We start from the raw sequence: 7,705 nt of genomic DNA, 5'->3' as shown, positions 1-7,705 counted from the left end.
GCATCCGTCTCGGAGGCTCCTCCTCAGCCGAACGGTTGTGGCGGGGGGAGCAGAGAGGAGGCACATCTTTCTGTGACACATAAGCCAATAAGAAGACAAAATAAAAATGTAGCCTGCCAGGTGGCCATGTAACCCTATTCCTATCCCCCCAACTTCAGTTTTCCCCTTTTTTCGTCGTCTTCTGCTTGTCATATACAGATAGGATGGGATGCAATGCAATGTACCTAGAACATCTCAAGCCACAGCACTGCAATGGGCATTCAATGGGCAGGGTCCAGGCAGCTTAGACTTATGGATCTTGTGGCCCTCAGGATGTTGCTGGACTCCAATTCCCATCAGCCCCAGGGAGCGTGGTCAACAGCTGGGGATGATGAGAGTAGTCCATCCAGCTCATTGTGCACGGTCAGGGGGATGACTGGATGACCAAGAGTAGTAAGATGATCCAGCTGAGGAAGCTCCTAGGGAAGCCACAGAGGAAGGCTCAGACCCAGGGCAGTGGTGGTGGGTCAGATCAGACACAGGACACAGATCAGAGGAGGGAGGAAGCCGGGAGGTGGGAGACACAGGAGGCTTGAATGAACACGAAAAGACAGAGGCAGGGAGCCCTCCAAGAACAGGACTTGGGTGCAATGGGACATGTTTCAAGCTCAGGATCTCAGGACAGGGAGGGGCCAGACACTGCGACAACTCACAGCAGCTGCCCAGTCCCTCTGCATTGAGCTCCCCTCCCCCTTTGACTCCAATGTCATGCAGAACTTTACATGTAGCTGAATGGAAAGCTAGAAAAACCCAAGCGGGGAGCCACCTCCTTCCTGCCAGAGTTTGCGTCTGCTGGGAAGACATCTGGAAGAGAAGCGCTAGCAAGCGTCCAGAGCCAGCCTTGGCAATGTCTTCACGGAGGCAGCCATGCCCTGTGAGATCTTGGTTGTATACTGATTTCCTAAATAGAACAGCTAACTTTACTTTGAGTCTCCCTTCTGATCTATTGAGGAACCTGTTCCCCCTGACAGCCCCCTGACATGAACCCTCAAGTTTCAGTGTGTGGCGTTCGTACGGAGCCCCTGGTCGTCTCATGGACTATTGACCTGTACACCACTAATCCGCTGCCACCAACCAGGTCCTCCCCGGTAAATCACTTAGTCTCAGTCAGGTTCTTAAGTTAACAAAGAAGAGGGTAGTTTATTGCAGACACAAATAAACTTTAACTGCATTCAAAACGTTGTTACTCTTTACCTTCTTACTCTTATTTTTATCTTGTCTCTAACTCTTCTACCTCCCCTCACACAAGAACCAACTGCACTAACTGTCTCTCTAATTCCAACTGTCTGCCAACTGCTTTCCCAACTGCCTTTCCCAACGAACCAACCCACTAAAACCAACCAACCCAAACCTCAGGCTAAGCCCTTTTATAAACAGATAGGCTCCGCCTCTGGCTTTTCTATTGGTCTACTTATTAACTCTTTCTCTCCCCCTGTACAGACATTTTCAAACGAACGGGCAAACTCCACACAGTGACTTTCTGGGATTTCTGACAGAGGCCTCACCCAGCCCTACAAGAAGATTAAATCTGATCTAAGGCTATGTGCAGATTACCATCTTAAAACGCAGTGAGGGTGCTTCTCCCTGGTGCATTTCAAGTTGTATTTGCACACTGGTGTGCACACCAGAGAGGAGAGGGGCATCTGTTTACCTGGTGTACGTTACCTGTTTTCTTTCCCAGACCGAAAGCTTATCTAGTCCAGCATTCTCACAATGGCCTACCAAATACTGGCGTGAAGTTCACTAGCAGGACATGAGCAGACGAGCACTCACCCCACTTTTGTTCCCCAGCGACTGGCATGCCACCTCTGATACTTGAAAGCCATACCGTATTTTTCGCTCTATAAGACACACAGTTTTCCCTCCAAAAATTAAGGGGAAATGTGTGTGCGTCTTATGGAGCGAATGCAGGCTCCTTGGCTTCAGCGATAGCAACGCGAAGCCTCTGAAGCGCAGTGGGAGCGCTCCCACAGTGCTCCGGAGGCTTTGCGTTGCTTTTGCTGAAGCCTGGAGAGCAAGAGGAGTCGGTGCGCACCGACCCCTCTCGCTCTCCAGGCTTCAAAGATAGCCGCCTGAAGCCTCCGGAGCACAGCGGGAGCTCCTACTGTGCTCTGGAGGCTTCGGGTTCCTTTCGCTGAAGGATAGGTGCCCCTTCAGCTAAGGTGCAGCGCCCCTTCAGCTAAGCGGGAAGAGAAATGGAAGGGGCTCCGTTTCTCCTGCCGCTTCTCTGAAGGGGCGCTGCGCAGAGCGGGGGAGATTTTTTTTTTCTTGTTCTCCCCCTCTAAAACAAGGTGTGTCCTATGGTTGGGTGCGTCCTATAGAGCGAAAAATACGGTAATTCTTCCATACTGGAAATGCACAGTGATGGTCAAAAGATCTCTATTGTTTTTGCTTGTAAAATCAATTTCCTGATTGCTAGGCGTTCTTTGAACAGTTGTCATCCAATGTTTGCTTGTCTTTTTGTATGTTGGTGGGTAATGATTAAAAACTAGAAGGGACACTCTCAAATCTATTTGTTTAAGCTGTGCCATTCACATCTGGATGCATTCGGTTACCTTAATTCATTAAGTCATAACCAGCACTTGCATGAGTACTTGGCAAGTATTTTTTAAAAAACCTTAAGCACTGTTTTGTGTTACAAGTTCTAGAGGGGAGGAGAATCGTATCCATATTACACTTTTGGAGTGGTTAGAGCCGACAATACACATTTGAATGTAATTGTGCTGCTGAGACTACAAATGAGATTTTGGTTGTCACATTCCGCATTGTTTGAACAAACATCCAAATGAATTCTTGAATCCAGCTGTGTCTGTTCCTCCCCAGACTAGATCAATTAATTCCATTTACATGGCAGAGAAATATTTTTTTTAATTTCCAAGTTAATTTAGTCCACATGAGAGCTACACTGTAGCCATGCAGAGCAGCAGCTGTATACTACGAAGTCCATGATGCAGTGCAGCTCAAATTGGTCTATGCATGTGTGCAGGTATCCAATATGCATAATGTTAAAAAAGAAAGAAAGAAAGCCAAACATAGCAGTAAAGAGGAAACTGCTCCGAATCTGACAGAGACCAGGCAGAATCTATAAATCCCCCATCCCTAATTTGATAAAATTGTTCTGACTCAGCAGAAGCTCCAAATCCTGACTCAGGCAGAATTTGCCAGCGCTGACCCTGGTTTCATGTTGCATAGCACCTTTTCTTTCAGGAAATGGCTCCTAGGCATTGCCAGTTTGGAGGTCAAGTGATGCACGCAGAAGTTGTGATGCAGAAAAGCCTTGTTGGTAATTCATACGACACAGATCTCACAAAGAAGCCAAACAGGAAAAGATAAGAGTGCCTCTGAGAATATGCAAAACGCTTTACTTTCCCACAGTTGATTTTTTTTAGTTGTTATTATTAGCACTTAAACCCAACCTTTACACATAGATAAAATCAGCAGCATGTTTATTAAATCAACATTTATATGCCGCTTACTAGAACAAAGGCCTCTAAATGGTTTACAATAGACAGTCATTAAAATACCAATTAAAAACAAAGATTAGAAACAAGTTAGGCATTGGGGGGAAGTAATTTAGGGTTGCCATATTTTGAAGAGCAAAAAAGAGGAAAACCCGAGCTTGAGCCCCAACCCCCTCCGCCCCCCCCCCCAAAACTAACCCTGGACATTTCCTTTAAAATGTAAGAATCCTCCCCAGAGAGGCATGTTGGCCCCCCCCCGAAAGAGGACATGTCCTGGTTTTCCCAGACGTATGGCAACCCTAAAACACTAAAGCCACATATCAAGATTGCATGCTATCAAGTAATTATTCAGCAGTAAAAGGAATGCAAAATCACAATAAAATATAACACCAAAAAATACAATACGGTAATGAACTACAATAACAAGACAGCAGATGGCAAATAATTGGACTAAAAAAACGCCTCAAAATTATTTTTTTGTTGCCTGAGGGAAAATAGCATGGGAAATAGTTGGATCTCTGTCAATTCGACAATTGGAGAATCATCACAAAGTCCTGCTGCAGGTATGAATATCCCATAAGCCAGGCTCATTGGGGGGGACTATGAGCAGGGCCTTCTCCATCCCCATCACCAATGGAGGACTACAGGTCTTACATGTTAGAGTCAATGGCGTTCAGGAAGATGACTTGGAGCCCACACGCTTCTCCCTCAGGAGTGATGCCACAGAGCCATCCTCCAGAGAGGCAACTTACCTGGATGCGACGAGGGAAGAGGGAAGATGAGAACAAGGCTGTGAAAGTAACCTTTGCAGTGCTACAATATTTATTTATTCATACATACATACATACATACATACTTTTCAAGTTTATACATTTCACTAGTTTTATACATTTCACTAATTTTACATTCATTTTGACATTTCAAAACTTGGCTTCCATCCCCCTCTTTCAGCAGTTCCTTAAATTTTATTTTTAATTTCTTCTTCTGCATTAATTTGCTCATTTGTTCATCTTCTTAAAATATATACTCTTGTAAAACAGTAGGTTGTTGCAATAATCCTGCCAATGTATTCACCTGTTTATAATTTATCTGTGAATATTCAATGAACCATTTCCATTATTTTATTTTAAAAAATTGTTAACTTGATTTCTTATTCTTCCGGTAAGTTTTGGCATTTCTGCATATTCCATAAGTTTTTGTATGCATTCTTCCTTTACACTGGGACTTCTGCTTCTTTCTGTTTTGGGACAAGTAGCATTCTTGCCAAAGTACAGTGCTACATTTTTTAGGAAGGGGGAGCCACCACCTACCACCGATTAAAAAAGCAGACAAGAAACCATACATGTTCCATTTTTGAAAAATCATTAACAGTGAACTTTTTGTTGTTCTTTAGTCGATTAGTCGTGTCCGACTCTTCGTGACCCCATGGACCAGAGCACGCCAGGCACTCCTGTCTTCCACTGCCTCCCGCAGTTTGGTCAAACTCATGCTGGTAGCTTCGAGAACACTGTTCAACCATCTTGTCCTCTGTCGTCCCCTTCTCCTTGTGCCCTCCATCTTTCCCAACATCAGGGTCTTTTCCAGTGAGTCTTCTCTTCTCATGAGGTGGCCAAAGTATTGGAGCCTCAGCTTCACGATCTGTCCTTCCAGTGAGCATTCAGGCCTGATTTCCTTAAGAATGGATACGTTTGATCTTCTTGCAGTCCATGGGACTCTCAAGAGTCTCCTCCAGCACCATAATCCAAAAGCATCAATTCTTCTTCTTTATGGTCCAGCTCTCACTTCCATACATCACTACTGGGAAAACCATGGCTTTAACTATACGGACCTTTGTTGGCAAAGTGATGTCTCTGCTTTTTAAGATGCTGTCTAGGTTTGCTATCGCCTTTCTCCCAAGGAGCAGTTGTCCATGGCACACTCAAGAGTCTCCTCCAGCACCACGATTCAAAAGCATCAATTCTCTGGCGATCAGCTTATAAATGCTGCTTTTTCTTGGAGCAGAATGCGAGCATGCATTTGCCCTGATTTTGAAACATACAGCAAAACAAACCCTTGGACCACATAGTGCTGGGTAGTTTGCCTAAAGCCCTCTCTGGAGAATTGGTGATTCTTTATCTGTCTCTCTTGCTTCTTTTTGCCTGCGAATCTCAAGCAGTCCCCTTCCAAAGTGTAAATATACATTTTAGCCGCACAGGCTCCAGTCCCCAGATGGAAAAACCTTAAGACGCAGTGTCTGGTCCACTGTGTATCACCACTGTGTGAGGAAGGCAGTAAGCAACACCACGAACCCACCAGTCTTGTTATTTCAGAAGCAGTGGTTACAGCTAGCTAACTTTTCCCTCCCATTCCTCCATCTGGCCAGGTGGTGGTGGTGTCTGCATTGCTTTCATCGACAAAGGCCATTTTGTTGTTGTTGCGGTAGTAAGATGTGACAATCGATATTCTGCTGATAAGACAGAGCGGGTGGCTGAGCTGCATATATCAAGGATAGCGTTTAGTGCTGTCGGATTGTATTTCCTGCCCAGTTCAAGCTTGGAATTGCTTGTTTTGTTATGCAATCTACACCCACATACTCGGTATACCTTGAAGGGCATCAGTGAATAGCTGCAGATGCGGAAGCCCTGTGTTTATTCAGGGAGGGAGCAGGGTGGAGGAGATAAAAGGAAAGGGATGGGCAGAAGAAGGGTCACTGTAGAGGTGGAACTGCGGCTTTAACTTCTCCTTTCCATTTTCTTACGACGTCCTGTTTCTCTTATGTACAAAACAGGCGCAGGGAAATGGGGAAATGAGCCAGATTCACAGGGCCACTGGATCCTTGCATCGCTCCTTCCCTCGATGCACATACACAGATGGGTGCATGAACAAGCTGTTTGAGAAACCACTGCCAGCTCCCAGATTCCCATCTGGAGCACTTGGATCAAGTCTGAAGTGGTGAACCTGCCTCTCAGGGGCGCCAGCTATAGGGGGTGGAAGGGGCTTTGGGCCCCTCAATATTTGGGGGCAGGGAGCCAAGTCCCCACCGCAATATTGAGGTGCCCCCAAACAGATTGGCCTCCCCCCTGCAAACACACCCTCCGCGCTCCCCATCCCTCGCTGGCCTGACACACAGGAGGTGAAGATTACCCTCTGCGTTCCCTGTCCCCCACCACCAACGCGAAGGGTGATCTTTACTATCTGTGCTCGCCAGCTCCTGCCACTGGCAGGGCGATATAGGAATATCTGTGGGGGTAGCTTGCCTTGCACACATCCCAATTGCACATGATGTGTATATGACATTACACAACGCCTGGCCCCCTCAATGTGGGGGCAAATCAGCGCCCCTGCTGCCTTTACATATAATACTAAATGGCACAATGGCTATTATTTATCAATGCATTTTTTTAAACAACCATCTTTATTCCATTTAGCATCCATTTCTGCTCTTTCCTACCCCTTCACTTAAATGGATTTCCTTTGTTAGGATCACGTATTTCTCCTAGCTGCAATAGCAATACAAGATATGAAACTGCCTTTTACTGGGACTAGCCATTGGTTCATTCAGCTCACATTGATTGGCAGTGGCTCTCCAGGGTTTCGGATGGAGGACTTACCTTAAGTTACCAGGGGTTGAACCTGCAGATGCTCTGGAGAGTTGTGGCCCTTCCCCATATAGCTAAATAATCCCTGATTTGGAATTGATTTCGTATTTCTAAGTTTTATTACTGAGCATTTGGGAGGGGCGTGGGGGGGGAGAAGATCTGTTTCTGAGGTTTCTCTTCGGACTTGTAATGTTGGCGCATGCGCATCGATTATGCTGCATGCACATTGATCACGCTGTATGCATGCACCTGATCACAATGCCTCTTGGGGATGGTAGTTCCCAGCAACATCTATGAAAGAGAGGCTGCTTAGAAATGCAGCCATCCCACCATGACAAAACAAGCACATCCGGGAGCCAGAGAAGCTTTTAGGTGTGGATGAAGAACAGCCGCCACATAAAACATTTACAAGAAGCAATCTGCACTCTGGAGTCCCTCTCCTCCTATATAGTCATCACGTAGAGAATCCTGTCAAGGCTGAGCCTGAGGTCTAAGGTGACTAAAGAGTCATACATACAGTGTATTTACATACAGTTTATTTATTTATTTACAGTCAATTTATTTACATACAGTGGTACCTTGGTTTACGAACTTAATCCGTTCTGGAAGTCCGTTCTTAAACAAAAA

Source organism: Podarcis pityusensis (assembly GCF_964106645.2).
Source record: "Podarcis pityusensis genome assembly, chromosome: 3".
NCBI classification, from domain to species: Eukaryota; Metazoa; Chordata; class Lepidosauria; order Squamata; family Lacertidae; genus Podarcis; species Podarcis pityusensis.
The sequence above is the reverse complement of the archived record's forward strand: the minus strand, read 5'-3'. Positions refer to the sequence as shown.